General features: G+C 42.6%; 1 long non-coding RNA gene and 1 pseudogene across 1 annotated transcript; one reads left to right on the top strand and one right to left on the bottom strand.

Moving 5' to 3' along the window:
• Positions 1 to 4,547: 4,547 nt before the first annotated feature.
• On the top strand, positions 4,548 to 5,075 carry LOC129473178 (protein Cripto-like; annotated as a pseudogene).
• A 3,760-nt stretch (positions 5,076 to 8,835) lies between these two features.
• Positions 8,836 to 26,841, bottom strand: LOC134735763 (uncharacterized). Its single transcript, XR_010119205.1, has 2 exons — positions 26,615 to 26,841; positions 8,836 to 9,408 (listed from the first exon to the last, which is right to left on the bottom strand). It is a non-coding gene; the product is annotated as an uncharacterized lncRNA (long non-coding RNA).
• Between the last annotated feature and the right edge of the window lie 55 nt (positions 26,842 to 26,896).

Here is a 26,896-nt window from a genome sequence, read left to right as displayed (position 1 = left end):
AGTTTCCTAAGGTAAATTGGAAACTAGATTATTGATTTTAGATATATCTTTTTCTAATAGTAAATTGGAAACTATTGATTTTAGATATATCTTTTTTCTAATATGTTCATTCAGTGCTATGAATTTCCCCCATCACTGTTTTTTCTGCATTCCGCAAATTTTGAAAAGTTGGATTTGCATTTTTATTTAATTCAAAATACTTTTAAACTTCTCTTGAGACCTATTCCTTGACCCATGTGTTATTTAGAAGTGTACTGTTTAATCTGCAAGTATTTTGGGATTTTCCGACTGTTTCTTTTTTTTAAATTTGAATTTCATCATGGTCTTACAGCAAACTTTATATGATTTCTAGTCTTATAAATTTGTTAAGGTATGTTTTATGGCCCAGAGTGTGGTGTATCCTGTTGAATGAGCTGCATGAATTTGAGAAGAATGCTTACTCTGCTGTTGTTAGATAAATTGTCTACAATGTCAATTATATCCAGTTGATTGATGGTTCTGCTCAGTACAACTATGACCTCACTGATATTCTGCCTGTCAGATTTGTCAATTAATGATATACTAGTGTTGAAGTCTCCAGCTATAATATGGAATTCGTGTATTTCTCCTTGTATTCTATCTGTTTTTGCTTTATATTTTGATGCTTTGTTGCTGGGTGAATACACATTAAGAATTATTTTGTGTTGGAGAACTGACCCCTTTACAGCCATGTGATATCACCTAAACTCAACATGAGAAACATAGCTTCATATTGGGACACATAACAGTGAGCCAAATGGTGCTACCAATACAGAAGCAGCATAAGATACATCTTCTCATTCATGGGACTTAAAATCTACTTCACAATGCAAAACTCGAAAAAAAAATGAACACGCAAGGTAGTGCCTAATCAAGCAGGTCCCAGAGAGGTTCAAAGATGGGGAAGTCACAGAAGGAGGAAAGTGAGATCTTAGTGGATGGATAACACAACGGGCAATGACAGGGCAATGAGTACAGTCCATTCAGAGGCAATGGAAATTTCCTTCTACAGTTTACTCACATTGATAATTTTGAACTATCACTCTGGTGTTGACTTAAGGTAGGGCAGTGATTTATTTTAAAAATAACTATGCTACAATAGCTTTACAATATTGGACCAGGCAGTCTACCCCAAATTACAAAATAATTACCTATCAATTTGTTTATGAATTTATTGGTAGCCACACATTTTTTTTCTAGAAAAAAACTTCCACATAGTGTTTGGATATCAATCAGGCCACAGTATAACTGAAACTCTATTACCCCAGAAACACCCTGCCACACAGGACAGGACCATTTTGGAAAGCTATGAAGACTAGACACTTCTTCTCCCTCTAACTTCTCAGCCAGGACACCATCTCTGTTCAAGGCCAGTGGCGGTGGATTTCACCATGGTTGCTCTCCACAGCAAAGGTTGGCTGGCGAAGGTTTATGCAGCTATGTCTAGGGGCAGCAGTGGGGAAAGAAGAGCTCATTAGCACAGAACTGAGCTCATCTGCAAGAAGTAAACTTCTCCGTTAAAGGTAGGCATGTCCACAGGAGAAGGTTCTAGGCCCTAGGGCCACAATGGAAAGGTATTCACCAGGAGAATGACTCACAAGTTGTTCTTACTACAAAAATGCAAAAATTAGCCAGGCGTGGTGGTGCGTGCCTGTAATCTCAGCTACTCAGGAGGCTGAGGCAGGAGAGTCACTGCGACCTGGGAGGCAGAGGTTGCAGTGAGCCAAGATTGTGCCACTGCACTCCAGCCTAGGTGACAGTGTGAGACTCCATCTCAAAAAAAAAAAAAAAAAAAAAAAAATCAGTACTTTAAGGTGACTGCACAGAGTAGCTTGAATTTCGAGGACTCTTGTACTGTTTGAGAACAGATCCCTCCTATCCCCTGCCCAACCTCGGAAGGGGTAACATTTCCCCAAACGCTACTGAAAGTCAGCTATACACACCAGTGGTGAGCATGTCATTTCAATAATGTGCAGGACAATATCAATGCCCAATGGAACCCATCAGGTGGGATTCAACACAGGGCCAGTGGCAGAGCAGGTTGAGCTGCTCCCCTCCCCACAGTTGCTATTCTCAAGTGAGGCCGGCCGTGGTCTAGTCACTCCAGGATACAGGGTAAGAAAGGAGGGAAAGGCAGATTCAGCTGCGGCAGGCAGTCATGCAGGCCAAACGCCGCAAACCCTAAGGGCAATCTCAGATAACCTGCATACCTACCATATGGCATTTTTTAGGGGTTCTTCTCTTCATCATCCAACCACTATGTGGATTTCTCATTGAGTGCTAGAATACATCTGGAATAATAACTGTGCCCCCTTAGTGCAGTGTCTATTGGATGAAAGATAGGAAATTAACATTAGTTTTTTCCCCCCTTCTTTGTGTTTATTTAGGGGAGGTGAGAAGTAGGAGTTAACTCAGACAGCTGTTATAAAAGTATAATTTCCCTGGAATTTGTCAATAGAGTTATCACTCCCGCATAAGCAGTCAGAGCTGAGAGCAGCTGTTCGCAGCTGCAATTGTGAGTGACCTAAGCTGATTTACCATTATCATGATGATGACTTTACAAATCTATTCAGTATTTTATGTATTTAATGCCCTTAATGCTGGGTTGGGCTACAATAGCAATTAGTTGCACTAATTAGTTAAATTCATAGAGAAGTATTTGTAGTTAGTTATGAGAGGATCATATGTAAATTAATGCTAAATGTATGTAAATAGGTTTCTAACTCCTCTAAGAAAAAAAATCCACAACACAACTGCCTCATGCTCCCCGCACCCCACTCTGACCAACTGATGACACTGGCACATGGAAATGCCATTCATGATGACGGAGCAAACCCTGCTGCTCTGAGGGCATTGGGTCACCCAAATGGCCACCAGGCTCCAGTGGTGTTCCTGAAGACGGTGGAGGGAGAAGGCTGCTGCTCCTGGAACTCGAAGTGTCACCAAGGTGACACAAGAGGGAGGAAAGGAGGAGCCCGGCTGTTTCTCTAACTCTGAGCCCCAGGCCTCTCAGTCTCTAGTCCTGGCTGGTGCCAGTCATGGCGGGAGACCAGACCTGCCCTGGCTAAATACCTGCAGGTGGATCTCAGAGCAGGGATGCTGAGCCCTGGGGACAGCAGCCACATGGGCGGGGCTCTGTCTGCAGAGCTGACACAACTGCCGTGTGCTGGACGTTAATGATTTGCTTCAGGGAAAGACAAAGCGGATGCTCCTCACCAAGTGTCAGGGCCCCTGCTCTACAATCTGTGACTGTTCTACTCAGAACAGAAGAAATGTCCCTTCAGTCACTAGCCGGGTACCTTGGGTTTGCCCTGGGGCTACGCATAAGCTCTGAATCCAGTGAGTTGCACATCACCGGAACGGGAGGCAGAGCAGGCTCTCCACTGATAGCATGGGAAATAAATAACGCTGCACTCAGCCATCCTGGGCCAGTCTCCTTGGAGGTTTGTCCGCTTATCTTAGGATGAATTAAGAAGAAATTCTCATGTCAGAAAATGAGTGTGCACATTCTAAACTGTCATCACACACTGCCAAACAGTCTTATGAAAGTGTTGTGTCTATGAATGCTCTCACCAGTAATATATGAGGAGGTGCTTTTCCCAGTCTGTCATGGGCATAGGGCATGATGTGAGTTTTCCTATCTCTGCCAATCTGATGCTTAAAAATATATGCTTTTTTATTCATTTACAGTAATGTTTAAAATATTTTCATGTTATTACATGTTTTATTTTTTAAAACTGCTTATTCTTAACATTCTTAATACTAAAATGTTCATCACATATATTGCATATATTGAAAATTTTTGAATATTTGTTTTTCATACTTGATCGTGGTGTTTGATCATTGAGAAAAATAATCATTTGAAAAATTTTATCACAAAGTATAAATTGTGGCTGCTTCCTAAACAAGTCGGCATTTTTTTGGTGGCTAGCTGCAAATGAATGCAAAATAGTTCTACCTGATACTTGTTTAGGAGCCTGATGCTTGAGCTGAAGGACGATTACTGAGTACGCCAATAAACCACCACAGGTGCTTGGGGCTCCTGCTCTTCAGCAACTGAGCGATCCTTTGTGCTTGAAGCTTGGAGGCTGCACACAGCTGAAACTGGCCCTGCACAGACAGGCAGCCAAGGCAGTCAAGCTCTGGGGACCATGCCAGTCCCTGACGCCACTGGATGGCAGGAGGGGGTAGAACTCAGCATGCATGCTAGGTGCACTTAGCACCAAGGAGCAAAATTAGTGATGGTCACTCTGGCAACTTCCTTACCTGCACTATTCAAGCTGGGAATAGATTTGCTTCAGGTGCTCTGGCTCACAGGCTATCAGCAGCCCCTTTAACTCATAAAAACAAAACAGATTTGAAGCACCGACCAGAGCTCCCAGCTTGCAAGGGGACGAGGGATCCAGAAGGAGCCGCTCTGCCATGCATCTGTGGAGTAGCCAAGCAACCATCAGCATTCCCTCCAAACTAAAAACAATCAACAATTCTCTCTCTCTCATCCTCTGGCCTGCCCAAATGTTCAGGGGAAGATGTCAGAGTGTAATTTTGATCATGGCCATTTCAAGGCCTTTGAAACAGGATTCGTTGCCGGGTTGGGCCACCATGAACTTGCATATTCACCTCAGGAGGCCTAGCCTTCAGAGATGACAGCATTCAGCCTCAGGACGAGCCTGCAATTCGCCCACGGTCTTCCCAGTATATCCCTTCCATGGGGATACAAGACAGTAAGGAGCTAAACAGAACCCGCTGTCTGAATGGGGAACCTGCATGCTGGGGTTCTTTTGTGCCTGAGCCCCCTCCTTCTATGGACAGACCTGTGAGTATTACATGCACAATGAGAGCTGTAGGTGTGAGTCCCATGACACCCGGCTGTCCAGGAAGTGTTCCCTGTGTAAATGCGGACATGGACAGCTCCGCTGCTTGCCTCAGGCATTTCTACCTGGGTGTGACGGCCTTGTGATGGAGGAGCACCTCCAGGACCAGGACTCTAGAACAGCCACCGTCTGCATGTACCACCTTTTGCTGGCATCTGCCTTTCTATACAAAGTTGCTATTAATCCACATTTACCTTTTTCTGCAAATACAAATTTAGATATCACGCAAATTTCACGACCAGTAAAGGCTGCTGCTCCAATGTTCTGACTGAAAGATGATTGTTTGTTAGTTGCCTTAAGATAATGAACACCTTTCCATAATGGTCTGTAACACTTCCTTACAGTACCAACTACTTATTACCTCTGCCCTGCCCTCCCCTGAGATATTACTTAAAAAAAAAAAAAAAAAAAAAAAAAAAGAGGCCGGGTGCGGTGGCTCACGCCTATAATCCCAGCATTTTTTTTTTTTTTTTTTTTTTTTTTTTGAGATGGAGTCTCGCTCTGTCGCCCAGGCTGGAGTGCAGTGACGCGATCTCGGCTCACTGCAAGCTCCGCCTCCTGGGTTCACGCCATTCTCCTGCCTCAGCCCCTCCGAGTAGCTGGGATTACAGGCGCGCACAGCCACGCCCAGCTAATTTTTTGCATTTTAGTAGAGACAGGGTTTCACCATGTTGGCCAGGATGGTCTCGATCTCCTGACCTCATGGTCTGCCCGCCTCCGCCTCCCAAAGTGCTGGGATTACAGGCGTAAGCCACCGCGCCCGGCATAAAACCCTTTTTAACAAAACATTATGTGTAGGAATATGCACAGTAAAAATGGGAAATACATTGAGAAAAAGGAAACAAGACTGAACAAAACCAAAACAAAAAAGAACCATTTCTAACATTGAAAACCATTTTTGATAAATGGTGAAATGTCTCAAAATCTCCCACCATGAGGTACACAGGAAGTTCAAGGAACCAGATGTTTCCCAGAGCTTGCTAACAAACTCCTTCCTGCAGCAGGGATGGCACGTCTCTCAACGTGACGCTCTCAGGAGGCAGGGGTGAGACAGAGGAGGGATGGCATCTGTTCTTGGTGGACAGCCATGTGACTCTCCCTGCACACAGTGACCTTGGTGCACTTCTTCCTAGAAGGGGACTGAGACTCCGGGGCTGCCAGCCAAGCCCGGAAAGGCTCGAGTCCATCGTTCATTTCATCAAGTTGTAGTAAACAGCTGGGTTTCCTTAAACACTGTCCACAGTTTATTGTATATCTACGTTGGAAGTCCCTGAATGCGTACTCTTCACGCGTTGGTAAATGGAAATTTATTTCACCAAAATTGCTCAACGATTCCATCGCCCACATGTTAAGAAAACTTGCAGAAGCAGAACAAAAACTGAGAAAGGGAAGGGATGATGGTTGTGAGGTGGGAGGATCCACATTTTCCCAGAATAGTAGGATGGAATTGAACTGTAACAAACACTTTGGTAGAAAATCATAGTCTCTTCCCCACAACAATCCCTAAAAAGAGCAGCAATTGCCAGCAAAGGGAGGAGAAAGATGGAATAGGTTATAAATTAATCAGCAAAGAGAATAAACTAAATTCCAGAAGCAAATTACCAACCGGTTTCAAGCAGGTGAAATGTGTATGCATTACCCTTGTTCTGAGTAACTGTACAGTCTGTATACTAGAATCTCTCACTGCAGAACCAGAAGCAGCTATGAAAAGTCCTTGGCGAACCCAGTTTCCTTCCAGCCTATCCCTCAGGCCCAGCAGGGATGAGTTTTCCCACCAGGTGGTTCCACTCTGTCCTCTCAGCTGGTGGCAAGAACCCTGGTAAGATTCTGGATGGAAGCTGCTTTCCATCCTGGACATTTATATTTTAACAGAAACTCACGATGAAAAGTCTTCTAGACTTAAAAGCATAAGTCACTAATTGTGTAATTTGGGGTATAAGGAAAGCAGTAGGAGTTCTTTTCATCATCTCTTGAATCATAATGCAAAAATAGCCCCCATCTTCATGAGGCCAACTTTCAGTATCTCTGTTTTGCAAAGGAGGGTAAGTCCAAGCCATCGTAAAAGACAAGTTTATGTGCCATCATCCTTGGTCCAACTGGTCTCTCTCACTTTAAGTGACCCAGTAGGTCTTCGGAATAAAAATTTAGAGAACACAGAAAAACTATCTTGAACGAAAAAATTTTATAGATTAGAGAAAAAACCTTCTAGAATTTTCACATTGTATAACAAATTATATGCCTTATTCTATCTTCATGGGTATACCATCAGTACTTTTGACTTTCAGCTCAAAAACACCAAGCTACTTTAAAGGAAAAACAGAAACAGAATTTTTAAAAAGCTGATAAACATAATACACCAGTGGCTCCCAAGGGAAAAGCTTTCAACCAAAATAGTCCCTTTTGGTGGGAATTGTAGAAGATGGGAGTTATCGCTATGAAATGATGGAATTAATCCAGAACGAGGCACATTTTTCTACTGACATAGGAATTTAATCAGATGCTCAGGAACAGTCACTTGAAAATCAAACTCTCATCATCATCCCTGGAAGCATTTCTTAGAACTTTCTCCTTGCACACAAGCTTTTGCCTTCCGAAATGGAGACAAAACCCCAAACAAGACAAACAGCAGACAGAGGAGATGAACCTGCTTAGACAGGTGCAGAAAGGGAATGAGAGCCCAGAGGTCACATCTCTCAAAACCCCGCTCCGCCAGGGCTCCTTCCAGAAGCACACGACCCGCTCAACAAGGGCTGGGTGACCTTCACTTTACTCCTGCCCCATCAAAACCAAACGAAACAACTCAAAGAGAGAGAAAGAATCCATGCTAAAGCTTTAATTCCTCATTGAAAGCATGCGAAGCATCTAATTGTAAATTTAAACGTTGGAAAAACAAATCCATTTACCTCCTGGCAAAACATTCATCATTAATGAGAAGATGCTCTATGCTTCCTAATCCATCACCAGGGAAAATCACTGTTCATTGTGGTCTGTAACCAACTTTCCTATTATAGACAAACATGCATTTGTTTTTATAAAATTGGGATTTATTTTGTATTTTTATATCCCACTTTTTTTTTTTTCTTTTGAGACAGAGTCTCACTCTGCACCCAGGCTGGAATGCAATGACGTGGTCTCGACTCACTGCAACCTCCGCCTCCTGAATTCAAGCGATTCTCCCACCTCAGCCTCACGAGTAGCTGGGGCTAGAGGCGCATGCCACCACACCCACCTAATTTTTGTATTTTAGTAGAGACGAGTTTCACTATGTTAGACAGGCTGGTCTCGAACTCCTGACCTCATAATCTGCCTGCCTTGGCCTCCCAAAGTGCTGGGATTACAGGCGTGAGCCACCACGCCCAGCCTATATCCCACTTTTTAAACACCCAGTGTTATTGTACTCATCTTATGAATCTTTGAAACTTTTTTTTTTTTTTTTTTTTGAGACAGGGTCTCACTCCTCTGTCACCCAGGCAGGACTGCAGTGGCACTATCATGGCTCACTGCAGCCTCCATCTCCCAGGCTGGAGTGATGCTCCTGCCCCAGCCTTGAGTAGCTGAGACTATAGGCAGGTGCCACCACACCTGGCTAATTTTTGTATTATTTCTAGAGACATGATGATGTTGCCCAGGCTGGTCTGGAATTCCTGGGCTCAAGTAATCCTCCCACCTTAGCCTCCCAAAGTGCTGTTATTACAAACACGAGCCACTGTGCCCAGCCCTGAAACAATTTCAGTGGCTACATAATATTAAAGCAAAAGAACCTATCACAATTTATTTCACCATTTTCCTATTGGACATTTAGGTTGCTTCCCATGTAAATTTATATTTATTTATGTAATTAATTGATGAACACTCATCTGCTTCACCAGATTGTAAAGGCTTGTGTTTGTTTTCAGTCACCATTATTTCTCTTTCCATAGCAAAACTAAAACATGCCAGTTGATGATGGTGTCTGGTGAATGAGGGATTGAACCTACACTTTTATTTTTTCCTCTAATCAGCCTCATCCACAAAACAGTTCGGATTCTCACTTCAGCCATACACAGTTGTCTCTCTCTTCTAAAATTCCCCTGTAGTTCTTTTTTTTTTTTTTTTGTGCCTCCCTCATAGAGGAAAGATATTGAGCACGATTATGTGTCAGGCCCTGTGCCAGTCATATTCAAGAAGAAAGTGCCTGAAGGGTTGCACCACAGCCTTTATAAAGGACAGGCAAAAAAAACCCTGCCACAAAATGTTCAATCAAGGACCCTTCCAGAATGCTGCAGTGGCCCCACCAAGCAGTCTGGCTCTGGAAAAAGCTCCGGAGTCCCACCCGAAATGAGATCTCCGTCCCCTCTGTCTGGCGCTTGTCTGCGAGGACAGAAGCCTGGAGTGCACTACATCTCAGGGCGTCTGTCACAGCGGCTGAGCCCTGGGCAGGGAGACGCGAGGCAGCGGCTGAGGGTGGGGGCGCTGGAGTGAGTTCCACACAGCTCTGATTTTCACGGAGGGTGTCAGCAGAACTGTGTGACGTCATCTGCAAGGAGAAGAAAAGAAGAGTGAGAAGCCATTAGCCCATTCTGGAGAAAGGGAGGAGAAAGTAGTATTGCCTTGTTAATGGAGTGTACTTATTCTCAGACGTAACTAACTGCCAAAATAAAGACATCATTACACATAAAAATTGCAAGGCAGAAGTAGATGTGTGAATTTTCACTCACGTGCACAGAAGTCTCTATTTTCCTCCCCCTTAAATGACACTTTTAAAACTAATGGATTTCTCTGATTTATTTATTTTTATTTTTTTGAGATGGGAGTCTTGCTCTGTTGTCCAGGCTAGAGTGCAGTGGTGCAATCTCGGCTCACTGCAGCCTCCGCCTCCTGGGTTCAAGTAGTTCTCCTGCCTCAGCCTCCCTAGCAGCTGGGATTACAGGCATACGCTACCACGCCCGGTTAATTTTTGTATTTTTAGTAGAGACGGGGTTTCGCCATGTTGGCCAGGCTGGTCTCAAACTCCTGACCTCAAGTGATCCACCCACCTTGGCCTCCCAAAGTGCTGGGATTACAGTCATGAGCCACTGTGCCTGGCCGTTTCTCTGATTTTTAAACCTCACATATGGGAGGTACTAAAATCCACAAGGTTTGAACACCAAGAGTTCACTGAAAATAATATTTATTTTCCTCCACACCACAAATTGTGGTTATCCTCCATTTTGTGTGTGTCTTAACACACGTGTGAAAGCAATGAGCAGGCATCAAGTTAATTTTGACTAAGGATTCCAGGAAAAGCTACTTCACTTCCTAAGGACAGTCAATGTATGAGAGGGATGGAGGGAGGGAGGGAGGAGGGGATGGTAGCTGGAGGGTCCCACATTTTCAAAATGATAAAGTTTCAAGTTTCTGACCTACATCAGCATCTTCCTTCTCTCTAAAGAACTTTTAGCATTTCTTGGCAGGCAGATCTACTGGTGTTAAATTTCCTCAATTTTTGTCTAAGAAAGTCTTTATTTCTCCTTTACTTTTAAAAATTGATGTAAAATAATTGTATAATAATTGTACATATTTATGGGATACACAGTGATGTTTCAATGCATATAATGCATAATGATCAAATCAAGATAATTAGCATATTCATCACATCGACCTCCTTCACTTTTAAGGGATAATTTTACTGGATACAGAATTCTAAGTTGGTGAGTTTTTTCTTGCCTGCTTGTATGGTTTTTGAGGAGAAGTCTGATGTAGTATTTATCCTTGCCCCTTTATAATAAGGTGTTTTATTTCCTCTGGCTTCTTTCAAGGTTTTCTCTTTGATTTTCCTGTAGTGTGACCATGATATATGTCAGTGCATATAACCTGTTCAGTGTTCTCTCAGTTTCCTGGATCCTTCGTTTGGTGTCTATCATTAACTTTAAAAAATTCTCAGCCATTATTACTTCAAATATTTCTTCTGTTCCTTTCTTTCTTCCCCTTTTAGTATTCCCATTATGCATGTCTTTTTAAACCCTCCCACAGTTTTTGCATATTCCATTCTATGGCTTTCATTCTTTTTTCTCTTTGTTTTCAGTTTGAGAAGTTTCTATTGACTTATCTTCAAGCTCACTGATTTTCCTCAGCCATTTTCGAGCTACTGATGAGCCCGTCAAAGGCATTTTTAAATTTCTATTAGAGTGTTTTTGATTTGTAGCATTTCCTTTTGATCTTTTCTTGAGTTTCCGTAACGGCGCAATGGGTTCATCTTGCTCACTGCCCAGAAAGCTAAGAGCAGTGAGAACAACAGGTATTGCAGAAGTAAGAGTTTAATTATTGCAGAGGCGGCCAGACAAGGACAGGGAGAGGTGTCTCAAACCCGTCTCTCCAAGAATTTGGAGACGAGGGGTTTTTTTAATGGTACTTTGCCAGGCAGGGGGCTGGGAAACTGAAACAATTGAGGAAATCGCAGAATTGTTTAGAACTGTCTTTATCCAGCTGGGAGGGGACTCAGGACCGGGTAGGTGGCAGTTCTTGGTTGACCAAAGTGCTAAATCTGAAAAATGTCTCAAAGACCAGCTCCCCTTCAGTTTCACAACAGTGATGTTATCTGTAGGAGTAGTTGGGAAATTTGTAAATCTTGCAACCCTGGGTTCCATGACTCTGGGTCAGGAAGCAACTTATGGAAAAACAAGCTGAATGATGACAGGTCACTGTTTAACTCTGCCGCCTCTTCTTTAGCAAAATTCAACACCCTCCCGGAATTCTAACTTTGTCTTATGAATGTGGCTTCAACCTCTGAACAAGGAGATGGGTTAGTTTTCCTTGCCTCAAAGTTGAGCTGTAAACAAAATTCCTCTCATAGCTGTCTTGGCCTCTATACTAGATTAAGCAAAAAACCAATTTGGCCTGTGAAGTTAGAAGCAAGATGGAGTTTGTCACGTTACATTTCTCTCCTTACTTACAATTCTGCAAATTTCTTCTCTCTGCTTACATTGCCTATCTGTTCTTTCACATGATCCACTTTTTCCAGTAGAGCCCTTAGCCTATTATTCACAGTTACTTTATTTATTTATTTATTTTTTTTTTTTTTTTTTTTTATTTTTTTTTTTGAGACGGAGTCTCGCTCTGTCGCCCAGGCTGGAGTGCAGTGGCGCAATCTCGGCTCACTGCAAGCTCCGCCTCCCGGGTTCACGCCATTCTCCTGCCTCAGCCTCTCCGAGTAGCTGGGACTACAGGCGCCCGCCACCACGCCCGGCTAGCTTTTTGTATTTTTTTTAGTAGAGACGGGGTTTCACCGTGGTCTCGATCTCCTGACCTCGTGATCCGCCCGCCTCGGCCTCCCAAAGTGCTGGGATTACAAGCGTGAGCCACCGCGCCCGGCTCACAGTTACTTTAAATTACTGGTCTGATAATTCCAGAATCTCAGGCATAACTGAGTCTGGCTCTGATGCTTGTTCTGCGTCTTCAAGCTGTGTTGTTTCGCCTGTTCGTGTGTCATCATTTTTTGTTGAATGCTAGACATGACTGGGTAGAAAGAACTGAGGCAAGTATGCCTTCAATGTGAAGTTGCTTCTCTGGCTGGGAGTTAAGCTGTCTACAGTTTGCTCTAGCTACAGGTGTTAGAGGCTAAAATTTCCTCTAATCCTCTTGCTTTTTCTCTCCTGTTGTCTTTGGGTTTTCCCTGAGATTTCTTAAATAAGGTCTAAAATTTGCATTTTTTTCCGCTGTCCTCTCTTGTTGCAAGAGCCCTATTCATGTGGTGCTGAGGTGTGGAGGGCAGGGAAGTGTTCTGTAGACCTATGATTAGGTCTCAATTTTGCAGAGCCTGTGCCTTGGGCTGCTTCTCAGCCAACCAGTACCCTTCTCTATCCCTGCTTAGGTGAGACAGGAAGGCTAGAAGGGGCTGGAGTTGGGTGTCTCCCATCCCCTGGGTCTGCTAAGCTCTGGAAAACCATAAGGTAGTTAGCCTCCATGGTACAGCTTCCCTCGAGGGAGGGATTTTGTTAAGACACAATGTCCTGGATGTATTTCACAATGGTTACTTTTTCCCTTCCCTGTGGAAATCAGGAGAGAGCCTTTCTCTGGTGTTCTCTCTGAGCACCTGGTGGGGGCTTCCCTGGAGTTAGGCTTATGAAAGTGTGGGCCCCCTATAATGGGACCTTCCTAATGTTTATGTTTCAAGCTCGTGTACACTGAGCCTCCAGCAATTTGGCAATTGCTATTTAGGTTTTCTTTCCCTGGTCCTGGCTCCAGTGGCCTCTGCTCCTGGTAAGCTATGATTGATTAGCTGTATTCACCTGCCTCTCCAAAGAGGTAGTGGTTTGTCCTGTGACTTCAATTCTCTGATAAACCTAAAAGTTGATTTTTAGTTTGTTCAACTTTTTTCTTGTGAGGACAGGAGTGACAGCTTCCAAGCTGGAAACGAGAAGTCTCATTTGGATTTTTTTCAAGATTTTTTTTTTTCCTATTACAAATAATGATGACATGTACATTCTGAAACCAGCCCAATTGGCCCATAGAACTAATATGTATGGTTCTTTGAATAAACATGGAAATTGATCCTCCCTGATCTTAAAACTTCAAACTTACATTTGTCCCATCTGAGTTCCTTCCTCAGGAAACTGACCCTCAGGCAAGGAACGGAAACTCCTCAGATGGCCGCATCCAGACAACGAGATGCCAGACTCCTCGTCTATCATGATTGCTTCCTTACCCCTTCCTAATTCCTGTTTTCCTGCCTTCCTCACTATATAAACCCCCCAATTTTAGTTGGTCAGGGAGACAGATTTGAGACTAGCTTATTGTTCTTCTTGCTGCAGCACTCAATTAAATGCTCCTTCCCTGGCAATACTCTTCTCAGTGACTGACTTTCTGTGCTGTGAGCAGCAGGCCCTAGACCAAACCCCAGATGTTCCAGTAACGATTACTGTACATGTCTTTTCTGATGCATACATTTCTGTTACCCCAGTAGTAAAATACATAGGTCCTAAATATGCTAATTTTAAAATCTAATACATGACACCTAGCACACAGCACTAAGTAAGAGTTATTGCTCCATATCCTCACCAACACTTAAAATTGTCCGTCTTTTTTATTTAGCTATCCAGGAGGATATGTGGTGGTATAACATTTTTTTTTTTTTCTGAGACAAAAGTTTCACTCTGTCACCCATACTGGAGTGCAGTGGCGTGATCTTGGCTCACGGCAACCTCTACCTCCCAGGTTCAAGCGATTCTCATATCTCAGCCTCCCCACGTAGCAGGGATTACAGGTGCCTGCCACCACACCCAGTTAGTTTTTGTATTTTTAGTAGAAACGGGGTTTTGCCATGTTGGCCAGGCTGGTCTTGAACTCCTGACCTCAAGTGATCTTCCTGCCTCAGCCTCCTGAAATTTTGGGATTACAGGCATGAGCCACCGCACCTGGCCTCATTGATTTTAATTTGGTATCTTTTCACTTTTTCATTAGATATTTTTTTCTTACTGATTCATAATGTTCTTTACATATTCCGGATGTGAGCCCTTTGTCAGTTATATGTGTTGTATCTACTCCCACTCTGTTACTTACCTCTTCACTTTCTTAGGGGTGTCTTCTGATAAACAGGAATTCTTTTTTCTTTTAACTTTTATTTTAGGTTCGGGGTACATGTGCAGGTTTGTTATATTAGGTAAATTCATGTCATGGGGGGTTGTTGTGCAGATTATTTTGTCACCCAGGTATTAAGCTTAGTATCCATTAGTTATTTTTCCTGATTTTCTCCCTTCTCCCATCCTCCACCCTCTGGTAGGCCCCAGTGTCTGTTGCTCTCCTCTTTGTGTGCATATGTTCTCATCGTTTAGCTCCCACTTATAAGTGAGAACATGCAGTATTTGGTTTTCTGTCCTGCATTAGTTTGCTAAGGATAATGATCTCCAGCTCCATTCATGTTCCTGCAAAAGACATGATCTAGTTCTATTTTATGGCTGCATAGTATTCCATGGTGGATATGTACCATATTTTCTTTATCCAGTCTACCATTGATGAGCATTTAGGTTGATTCCATGTCTTTGCTATTGTGAATAGTACTGCAACAAACATACAAGTGCATGTGTCTTTACGATAGAAAGACTTCTATTCCTTTGGGTATATACCCAGTAATGGGATTGCTGGGTTGGATGGTATTTCTGTTTTTCAGTCTTTGAAGAATTGCTACACTGTTTTCCACAATGGTTGGTCTGATTTACATACCTACCAATGGCATATAATTGTTCCTTTTTCTCCCCAACCCTGCCAGCATTTGTTATTTTTTGACTTTTTAATAATAGTAATTTTGACTGGTGTGAGATGGTATCTCATTGTGGTTTTGATTTGCATTTCTCTAATGATCAGTGATGTTGAGCTTTCTTTCGTATGCCTATTGGCTGCAAGTATGTCTTCTTTTGAAAAGTATCTATTCATGTATTTTGTCCACTTTTTAATAGGGCTGTTTGGTTTTTATTTGTTAATTTAAGTTGCTTATAGATACTGGATATTAAATCTTTGTCAGATGCATAGTTTGCAAATATTTTCTCCCATTCTGTAGGTTGCCTGTTTACTCTGTTGATGTTTTCCTTTGCTGTGCAGAAGCTTTTTGGTTTAATTAGATCCCATTTGTCAACTTTTGCTGTTGTTGCAATTGCTTTTGGTGTCTTCATCATGAAATATTTGCCCGTTGTTATGTACAGAATGGTATTGCCTAGGTTGTCTTCCAGGGCTTTTATAGTTTGGGGTTGTTACATTTAAGTCTTTAATCCATCTTGAGTTGATTTTTTTATATGGTGTAAGGAAGGGGTCCAGTTTCAATATTTTGCATATGGTTAGCAAGTTACCCCAGCACAATGTATGGAATAGAGAATCCTTTCCTCACTGCTTGTTTTTGTCTGCTTTGTCAAAGATCAGATGGTCGTAGGTGTGCAGCCTGCAGTCTTATTTCTGGACTTTCTATTCTGCTCCATTGGTCTATGTATCTGTGTTTGTACCAATATACCATGCTGTTTGGTTGCTGTAGCCCTGTAGTATAGTTGAAGTCAGGTAGCATGATACCTCCAGCTTTGTTTCTTTTTTTTTTTTTTTTTTTTTTTGCTTCGGATTGCCTTAGCTACTTGGGCTCTTTTTTGGTTCCATATGAATTTTAAAAGTTTTTTCTAGTTCTGTGAAGAATGTCATTGGTAGTTTGATAGTAATAGCAATGAATCTATAAATTGCTTTGGGCAGTATGGCCATTTTAATGATATTGATTCTTCCTATCCATGAGCATAGAATGTTGTTCCATTTGTTTGTGTCATCTCTGACTTCTTTGAGCAGCATTTTGTAGTTCTTCTTGTAGAGCCGACACAGAGACAGCTAGTTAGTGATTCACGGAGCTGCTATCAGAAAGCCGAGCCCAGAGCTGTCTGTGAATGACCTTCCTTTAAGGCCCCACATAGCCTGGTGAGGCTGTTTCTGCTCTTTCCCCTCTGAAATGGTTTGGCAGTGTCCCCACCCAAATCTCATCTTGAATTGTAGCTCCTATAATTCAAGATTATGTGGGAGGGGCCCGGTGGGAGATAATTGAATCATGGGGGCAGTTTCCCCCGTACTGCTCTCATGGTAGTGAGTAAGTCCTACAAGATCTGGTTTTATAAGGGGAAACCCCTTTTGCTTGGCTCTGATATTCTCTTGCTGCTTCCATGTAAGAAGTGCCTGTCACCTTCCACCATAATTGTGAGGCCTCCTCAGCCATGTGGAACTGTGAGTCCATTAAACCTCTTTTTCTCTATAAATTATCCAGTCTTGGGTATGTCTTTATCAGCAGTGTGAAAATGGACTAATATACCTTCCTACCTCCTTAGCTAACCTGGAAAAACCTTATTAATACCTGCGTACATTAAGATCTCTCTGGCTCCAATATTCAATAATTAGACTGAGCATGGTAAAAACTCATTAATTCAGACTGCTTTATCCACATTTCTAGTTATTTCATTTAGACTAAGCTGAAGTTTAATTTTGCTCAGCAAAATTTTATTATAGATAGCTCAAATTTTTAAAAAGAGGGGGCAGAGGAATTGTTTAAAATATTTAAGGGAACAAGCTATTAATTTTATATATTCAAACTATTTTATCTACTTATTAAAAACTTATAACTCAGAAAGCCTCAATTCAGTAGCATTAATAAATATTGTTAACTTTTAGGCTTTTTTTCAACACATATTTACTGATCCTTTCTATGGGCCAGGCTCTGTGCTAAGTACCGGAACATAAAAACATGGAATTGATTGAATAGACATGATACTGTACATTAATTTATATAATAAAATAAAAGTGTAACATAGTGTAAGCAGTGTTGGTTTTTGCTAGCTCCCAGTACATGTCTATATGTACACACATATACAAACATACATATATACACCTATGTGTGTGTAGATAGAAAGAAAAGAAAGGGCCTGTCCTGAAGCAGCTCAGAGGCTGGTGGGGGAGGCAGAGGAGTGTGTGAACGATCTCGCTGCTGTGATGCACGCTGAGCCAGAGGTGTGTGCAGGGCGTGTCACTTGGCGCTGAAGAAAAGATTCTCAGCCACCCTAGGGGAGGGTCCAGAGAGACTTCCTGGGCATCACTGGGGCTGAGGCTTAAGGGATGGACCTGGGTAATTAGACAGAGAGGAGAGGGCACCCCAGGAAAAGCATCTTCAGGCAACTACAGAGAGTTCGATGGGACTGGAGCCCCCAGGGCAGGGATAGAGGGAAGCACAGCTGATTCTTGTGATTCGAGGTAGTTATGTTCTGTGAATGTGCCTCAAACCCAGAACTAATGAATACTGAGCTATTTCTCCTGGGGAAAGTACAGGTTGGGTTCTGTGAGCGTCTGGTCACAACGTTTTCATCAGCTGAAACACCATTTATGTTACACAGGTTTGTTTATCAACATCCTAGTAGAGCACGCAGGTCTCATCAGCATTGAGAACCTGCCCTTCCGCATAACCTTTTCCCTGTATAGCACTCAGGTGTTTTTACAATTCTCCCACAGCCTCCTGATCTGCAGAACCCGCCTCGTCTGCAGGTTGAACCTTTTTCACGTTGCATCACCTTCTGGAACATGCGAGCCAGTCAGCGCTAGCTGAGAAGGGCTTAACATTTTCCTGACTTTGGCTTTCGGCCTCACAATGCTTTTTGTTTTAATCAGACATTGTCTCACAAATCCCCAAAGTTAGCCGCTTTTCCATTTTTTCCATAGTTTTGCCACCTACTATAGATGCTACTTCAGCACTTTCTGGCGGGAAGAGGTGATTTGCCTCGATGTACCTGGCTGTTGCTTCATTAACACTGAACTTAATGCCAAAAGCACAGCAACTTATGCTGAAGGCAGCTCATCCAGCACAGGTATTGTCTCCACAGGCACATCGCAGCCTCCTGCACTCAGACAGTAGACAGCACTTCAGCACCGTGTCTGGGGGCATTTTAAACAGCAAAATCACTAACAAGAGTACAAAAATGCAAAAACATGGCACTATATAGGGTGCAGAATGGACATTTGTTTACGGTTTGAGAGCTGGAACAAGAAGGCAGAGCATCGTCCTATACAGCCTCAGCTGAGATTTTGCACATGGAGTAATTCAAATGTTTCACCACCCTGTGCATGTCTGCAAATGACCACAAAAGTGCTGCGAGTGCTGATTTGGGGGTGTTGTTTTGGAAACTCTCAGGTGGGCCTAGTTAACCAGCTCCCCCGGGGGGACTTTTCCCTTTCCATCTGATGATGTGAAAGATGAGTATTCAGCAACATCAGCTGCTCAGTTTATTCTCACAGCACTCTTCTTCTAAGAGGGATAGCAGGACAGGCTGATGGCACAGGCCAGACACAGTCAGGGGTTGGATAACCACCTGACCAGGAGGGTCCCCATCTAGAGACCATTCTCAGAGTTCGGAGGATTTGTCCTCCTTTCTTATACCTGTATTCAGTCTGGGTCAGTCACCAGGTATTTCTTTCATAGAGTCTGAGCTATTCCTGTAAGTGTCAGATTTGTTGTAAGATTTATGAGAGTTGCACCTGTGCTGAGGTGATCTCGTCCCCTGGAAATCCAGGGCCAGGACTGGAAACGCCTGGGCCAGGCTGCATCACACTGCTGTGTGACACAGAGTGTCAGCCCTGTGAAATGTCTGACTGGGCCTATGGCTATCATTGACTACATCGTCACAATATGTCTCTTGTAGTATCCTACATGGAGTTATAAAAAGTTTTTAGTGGATAGGTGATTTCAAAAATATGGAATCCATGAATAATGAGGGTCAACTATATTTGCAAATCATTTATCTGAAAAGGAATGTATCCAGAACATAGAACTCTTACAAGATCAATAAGAAGATAAATAACCTCATTTTTTAAATTTGGCGAAAGATTTGAACAGACACGTTACCAATGATAATATTTGAATGGCAAATGAGAGACTCAAAATCAACAGGGAAATGCAAATGAAAACCGCAACAAGCTAGGACCACACACTCGGTAAAGTGGCTAAAATTAATTCGACTGACAACACCAAGTATTCTCGAGGCCGTGGAACCCCTGGAAGTCTCACACATGGTGGTGGGAATTTAAAATGGTAAATGGTACAGCCACTCTGCAAAACAGTTTGCAATTTCTTACAAAACTAAACATAAACCTATTATGTGACTCAGAAACACTCCTAGGAATTTACATGAGAGCAATGAACACATGTAACCACACCATGACTTGTGTATCAACGTTCATAGCAGCTTTATTCAATAGCCAAAACTTGGAAACGAGCGTTCTTCAACTGGCAAATGGGTAAACAAATTGTATATATTCATACAATGGAATACGACTCAGCAGTAAGAGGAGAAAACTGCTGATATGCACAGCAATGCATGATGCATGATGAATCTCAGAAGCATTATGCTAAGCGACGGCAGCCAGACACAAAAGATCACATATGCCATGATCTCATTTTATGAAATTGTACAAAAATCAAAACTAAAATAACATAAAATAGATCAGTGATTGCCAGAGGCCAGGGAGTGGAGGAAGAGAATGAGGGCAAAGCAGCAGAAGGAAATTTTCCGAGGTAGTGGGAAACATTCTATGTGTTGATTACAGTGGTGGCTACCCCACCATGTACATTTGCCAAATAGCACAAATTGTACGGCTTAAAACGTAACACCTCAATTAAGATGCTTAAAAACCAAAAATATTATGATAAGCAAAAGAAACCAAAATCAATACTAAAGCAAAACAAACAAAACCAGAAGACTTAAGCCTGTAAAGCTTTATAGATTTATAAAAGAAAAACCAACAGCCACCCAATTCTGGAAGCTGGAAAGCAGATGGGCAAGTGGTAACTGACTTAGCAGACCCAAGAAAGCTATTCCCAAGTCAGCTCCAAGATAAGCTGGAAAACAGCTTGATTCTCATTGCCTGTTCTTATATTGGCAGATCCAGGCATCTCTTGTAGGGTTAAAAATGAGGCCCAAAACAGGAAGATTGGCACAAAGTCTATTTGAGAAGCAGTATGACACCCAGATGTAGGGTTGTCAGATAATGTAGGATACCCAGTTAAATCTGAATTTCAGATAAGGAATGAATAATTTTTTTGAGTATAAGTGTGTCCCAAATATTGCATGAGGGATACTTATATTAAACAATTACTTGTTATCTGAAATTTAAATGTAAGTGGGTGCCTGCATTTTGATTTGCTAAGTCTGTCGACCCTGCCCAGATGGCCTCTCCTACTTTGGCTGAAGTGTGGAGATAATAAAACAGTGTTGCACAAGCACAGCTGAGTTTGAAGATACTGGATGGAAAACAAGAGGAATGATGGGAAGTTTCTCTAATTGATGTCTAGACCTTCAACAACTTCCCAGAGAACTGAGAGCCAGGCCTATTATCTCCAGGTTGAAGTCTGGAAGATTCTTCCCTGGGGAAGATGACCAGCTCAAGGCAAAAGACCTACAAATATTGACTTTGGAAGTTCTCCAATAAAATGACTCTATTAGGCCACCCTGCAGTGAAGACCATAGTTGACAAACTTCCCATGCACACAGAATTGTCAATCAGCTTCACAGGCTCCACTCTTACAGAGGAAGATAGCCTGGAGCACCAGATGCACGAGCAGCCAATATGAAAGGCGGACACACACAGGACACAAAGACAGAGTGAGAAGAAGAAAGTCTCAGTATTAGAGTTACAAGATAATAATGAGAGAATTTCCCAGAAAGTAGAGCCAAAAGGTAAAGAGATAGAAGATAGGAGATGAAGAATAAGAAAATGAATGGCCCAATACACAGGTCAACCTCCAATCGTAGAGTCCCAGAAGAGGCGCATGTGAGAAAAATCGATGGGAGGAAATTTTTAACTGAGTGCCCAACTAGAAATTCTCTTTCTATGTCTGAAGGAAAGAAAGCAGCCTGGGAACAACTGACCATTTTGGCACAGTGATAAGTGCACATGTTAAGAAAATTAGTCTGGGAATAGTGTGTAGGATGGATTTGGACAGGAAAGGCTTAACACAGGTCAACCTCCAATCGTAGAGTCCCAGAAGAGGCGCATGTGAGAAAAATCGATGGGAGGAAATTTTTAACTGAGTGCGCAACTAGAAATTCTCTTTCTATGTCTGAAGGAAAGAAAGCAGCCTGGGAACAACTGACCATCTTGGCACAGTGATAAGTGCACATGTTAAGAAAATTAGTCTGGGAATAGTGTGTAGGATGGATTTGGACAGGAAAGGCTTAGCACACTGTGACAATGAGTATTTGCAGAATGCGAAGACAACTGTTAAGCTTGTGGAAATAATTAGGAGATACAATGCAATCATAATGGATACAGGTGTGAAGAGATGAAGATCTGGACTGGGGGTAACCATAAAAATGGACAGGACTGGAAAAATCCTAGAGGAAATTGGAAAACAAAATGATACTTCTTAGTGAACACAGAGAGAAGAATCAGAGGTCTTGTAGCGTGGCAGACAGCAGAGTCATGGAACTCCTGGAAATGGGGTTTGCAGCGGGGGCCAGGGAGAGCTGCCTTCTCAAAGCAATGATGATGAGTTCAATCTTGGATGTTCTGAGTTAATTGAGGGAAAAAAGAGGTCTGGCAGTGATTGAGGCACTCTTCAAATAGCAAACATGTAAAATTGACTAGTAAAGTAGTCATGGAAGAGTGCTGATGATCTCAAAGAAAAGAACATTCTCTAGTTATTTTTAATGAATAAAAATTACCTTTGAGCACATGTAATGTGTTAATATAGATTAGAGCCATATCAGACAGATAAAGGAGAGAACAATTAACTTCAAAAGCAAAGCTAGACTTAGTGCCTGTACATTCAGGCAGGAAACGCTCAACTGCAATTTGTTCTGAGGTGAGACTGTCAATATATTCAGCTTTAGCTGGCTGGGTGGTTATGGTGGCATTAGGGACCAATTCAAAGACAGGACTCATCCTGGAGAGCACACACCATACCTCAAGCTGTTTTGAGATACTGTTCAGGTTGGTGTGCGGCCAAAGGGGAGGGAGTATGGCTCTGCAACACAGGGGGTCTATAAATCAATCCAGAAAGTGAGATTCATTTGTCTGGGTCATTTCAGATGATCCCTCAGCCCATCCCAGGGGTAGAGGAGTTCAGAATTTCAGATGTGGGTGGGCTTCTACATGTCAGTGTGACCCTGATGCCACTGGGGGTCTGTTCTTTTTGCCTAGTTGGTGTTTGCTATGGTCTGAATGTCTGTGTTCCCCCACAATTCTAATGTTGAAATCCTAACCCCTAATGTGATTATATACAGAGAATAATCCCTTTTTTCCTTTTTTTTTTTTTTTGGAGATGGAGTCTTGCTCTGTCACCAAAGTTGGGGTGCAGTGGTGCAATCTTGGCTCACTGCAACCTCCGACTCCTGGGTTCAAGCAATTCTCCTGCTTCAGCCTCCAGAGTAGCTGGGACTACAGGCACCCACCACCACACCTGGTTAATTTTTGTATGTATTAGTAGAGACCGATTTCACCATGTTGCCCAGGGTGGTCTTGAACTCCTGACCCCAGGCAATCTGCCTGCCTCAGCCTCCCAAAGTGCTAAGATTACAGGTGTGATCCACCACACCTGGCCAATCCCTTTCTTTTGAGAGGTGATTAGATTATGAGGACAGAGCCTTCATCATTGGGATTAGTGCTCTTACAAAATAGACCAAGGAAGCTCATTTGCCCTTCCGCCATGTGAAGACACAGCTAGAAGGTGTGTCCACTATTGTTATAAGTAGATAGATAGGCATGAGCAGGAAAGGAGAGGGCTCTCCCTCACCACCCACTAGGAATGCTGCGTGATGGTTCAACAATCATTGCATTGCCTCTTTAAAAACAATAATTGGGCAGCGCCAGGGAGAGGTCATTTCCTGATGATTCACACCTGTTAACAAAAAAAAATGTTAACTGAGTGCAGACCCCAGGGAGAAGCAACTTCCTGGGCATGCACATTAAGACATAAAAATGGCAAAGTATGATGTTCCAGGTATGTGCCACCAGAAAAGGGAAGAAAGCCTCAGACGGGCACGTGTCTAACTCCCTAAACGTGCTCCCTAATACAGCTTCTAGGAAGAGCAGAAGAGTTGTGGTAATGTATGTAACACGTTATTGACAAGACACATGTTGATTCCAAGGAAATGGTGGGTAAGCATGACTCAGAGTCATTGCTGGGCATCTAAATTGTGCATACTCAGTTCCTAAGGGTAAGGAGGGCACTGCACATGCAGAAAGCCCAGCTTAAGGGAAGAATCATGGGAAAGAGGCCAGCCTATAAACTCCTAGGATCAAGGTTCAAGGCTCTTCTTTTTTCTCTCTTTAACCTTCAGGCGCCCACTTGGATCTCTTCCAAGTGTTCTTTTCTTTCTTTCCCGTTCTAAAGCCTTTTTAATAAACCCCCATTCCTGCTCTGAAACTTGCCTCAGTCTCTTCTTCTTTATGTCCCTCAGTTGAATTCATTCTCCTGAGGAGACCGGGGCTGAAGTTGCTGCAGATATCTAAGGATTCGCCACCAGTAACTCAGGGTAACTTGGGTCTCTTCTACCAGTAACACTATGAACCAGAAAATGGCCCTCATCAGACACCAAATCTGCCAGAGCCTCATCTTGGACTTTCCAGGCTCTGGAACTGTGAGAAGTAAATTTCTGTTGTTTATAAATTACCCAGTCTACGCTGTTTCGTTATAGCACTCAGAAAAGACTAAGACAGTGTTAATTCTATTTTCTTTTGGTTTCATAACTTTACAAGAACAGACTGAGAGAAGATTACTTTAGAAAACATCTCAACATCTATGTCGAGCCCTGATAGGTACTATATTCACACAGGGTTTCAGAGTTCAGTTTCTGATATGGTTTGGATCTGTGTCCCCAAACAAATCTCACGTCAAATTGTAATAATCCCTGGTGTTGGAAGTGAGGCCTGGTAGAAAGTGACTGGATAATAGGGGCACAGTTCTCATGAATGGTTTAGCACCATCCCGCCTTGGTACTGTGTAGTGAGTTCTCACAAGATCTGGTTGTTTAAAAATATGTGGCACCTCCCCACTCGCTCTCTCTTGCTCCTGCTCCAGCCGTGTAAGATGAGCCTGCTTCCCCTTCCGCTATGATTGTAAGATTCCTGAGGCCTCCCTAGAAGTAGAAGCTGCCTTATGTGCCTGTGCCTCCTGGACAGCCTACAGAACCATGAGTCGATTAAACTTCCCTTTTTTTTTTTTTTTTTTTGTTTTTTTTTTTGAGCCAGAGTCTCGCTCTGTTGCCAGGCCAGAATGCTATGGCGCAATTTCGGCTCACTGCAACCTCCACCTCGCGGGTTCAAGCAATTCTCCTGCCTCAGCCTCCTGAGTAGCTGGGACTACAGTTCCTTGCCACCAAGCCCGGCTAATTTTTTGTATTTTTAGTAAAGACAGAGTTTCATTGTGTTAGCCAGGATGGTCTCGATCTCCTGACATTGTGCTCTGCCTGCCTCGGCCTCCCAAAGTGCTGGAATTACAGGTGTGAGCCACTGCGCCCGGCTGACAAATTTTAATGGTACATGTGTTGCCTCATAATCAGTCAGGAAGAGAACTTAAGTCCAATCCTCTTAACCTACATCATGAGCTAAATAGAACATTGTAGGCTGGATCAGTGGCTCATTCTGGTAATCCCAGCCTTTTGGGAGGCCGAGGCGGGTGGATCACCTGAGGTCAGGAGTTTGAGACCAGCCTGGCCAACATGGTAAAACCTTGTTTCTACTAAATATACAAAAATTAGCCGGGCGTGGTGGCACGAGCCTGTAATCCCAACTTCTCAGGAGGCTGAGGCAGGAGAATCGCTTGAACATGGAAGGCAGAGGTTGCAGTGAGCCGAGATCATGCAATTGCACTTCTGGTTGAGTGACACAGTGAGACTCCGTCTCAAAAATAACAAATAAATTTAAAATAATAATAATAATAAAGAGAACATTGCCAAAAGGTCTAAACTCTTCTGGAAGGGCATCATTTGTTAGGTCCTTTTTCACAGTTTGGAGTAAATTAAAAATTTATCCCTCATGATAGGCTCTATAGCAGATTCTACTACAAAGGCTATGGTTACACGACAGACTTTAAATTCTCTTGTGAAAGTGACGCTAAATAATAGAATCGCTCTAGATTACTTACTGACTAAACAAAGAAGTATCTATACAGCTGCTGGCATTTCTTGTTGTCTAAGAAGAAATACATCACATCAGGTATTATAGAGATTCAGTTGTAGAGGATTAAAGAAGAGAATGCTTAAAGCGAGTAGACTCTCTAGCTCATTCTTTGATCTGTTTGATTTTAGGTGGTTTGGCTTATGGGGACCTTAGCTAAGGAGCATACGCCAAACTCTCGGTATTGTCCTCCGGATAGTCAAAATAGCAATCTCCCTGGTGTGCTGTATTCCCTCAAAAGTTTTAAATGTTTGCATGCCACCATCTCTAGAATGTCAAGCGGTCTCTCTTCAACTGGAGTATCAAGAGCTGAAAGAAATGTGTGACCCTGAGGGCACCCTAACCTATGAATGACGTGCTGAGACCAGAAACCCAAAATAATAGTAACTGAGAGAGGCACTGAGGCCCTAAGTTTTGGTCACACTCTCACCTAAGTGAGAACCTGACCAAACAAAGGGAATTTTTAACCAAAGTTAAGGGAGTCCACTGTTTTGGATTAAGCTCACGCACTAGGCCCCAGCAGACCTGACCAAACCAAAATGGAGTCAATTGTGCTAAATGCCACATAATCACACTAAGACTTTAAGGAAACACATAAATCCTAGAATAGACCAAGTTTTGTTATTTTTCTCCTGTGAATAGGACGTTGCAGCACACAGAGGCACCCTCTACTCTAATCCTTACCAAAAAAAAAAAAAGTGACCTGAAGTCCTCTTTCTCATTTTGCAAAATCCACTGTTAAACTATTTCCCAGTGGGTTTCAAGAGCAAATAAGCACATTTATGATGGTAATAGTGCCATCAGTGTCTAAAGTTTTGGTCATCTTCTCAATTTTGACTAAATTTTGAGAGGATGACCAAAAAGGGGGAATTGTTAAAACAAGTCTAGCCTGAAGCTGCCTTCTTACAGATTTTAAGTTAAGCCTAAATATTTCTCTGTACATCACGAACTATAACCTAAATGGCGGTATAAACAAACTGTAACCTTCTCTTATGCCAATCACCAGGTTTTGGCCAATCAAAGACGGCCAACTGTTCAAACCATGTTCAAATAAGACCAACGCCAAGCTATAACCAATCTGCCTGTTTCTGTACCTCATTTCCATTTTCTGTCCATAAATCTTCTTCCACCACATGGCTGCACTGGAGTCTCAGAGCTTACTCTTTCGCAGGAGGCTCCCCAATTTGTAAATCGTTCTTCGCTCAGTTAAACTCTGTGAAATTTAATTCGCCTGAAGTTCTTCTTTGAACATTATTACACTTGTCTTTAAGTCTTTTCTTGATTGCTTTTATGAAAAGAAAATAAAAACTTGGGGCCCCAATTCACTCTGCCAAAAAAAAAAAAAATTAATTGAAAGCTGAGTCATGGAAGAAGCT

The sequence above is a fragment of the Symphalangus syndactylus genome, chromosome 23 (assembly GCF_028878055.3).
Source record: "Symphalangus syndactylus isolate Jambi chromosome 23, NHGRI_mSymSyn1-v2.1_pri, whole genome shotgun sequence".
Lineage (NCBI taxonomy): Eukaryota > Metazoa > Chordata > Mammalia > Primates > Hylobatidae > Symphalangus > Symphalangus syndactylus.
The sequence above is the reverse complement of the archived record's forward strand: the minus strand, read 5'-3'. Positions and strand labels throughout refer to the sequence as shown.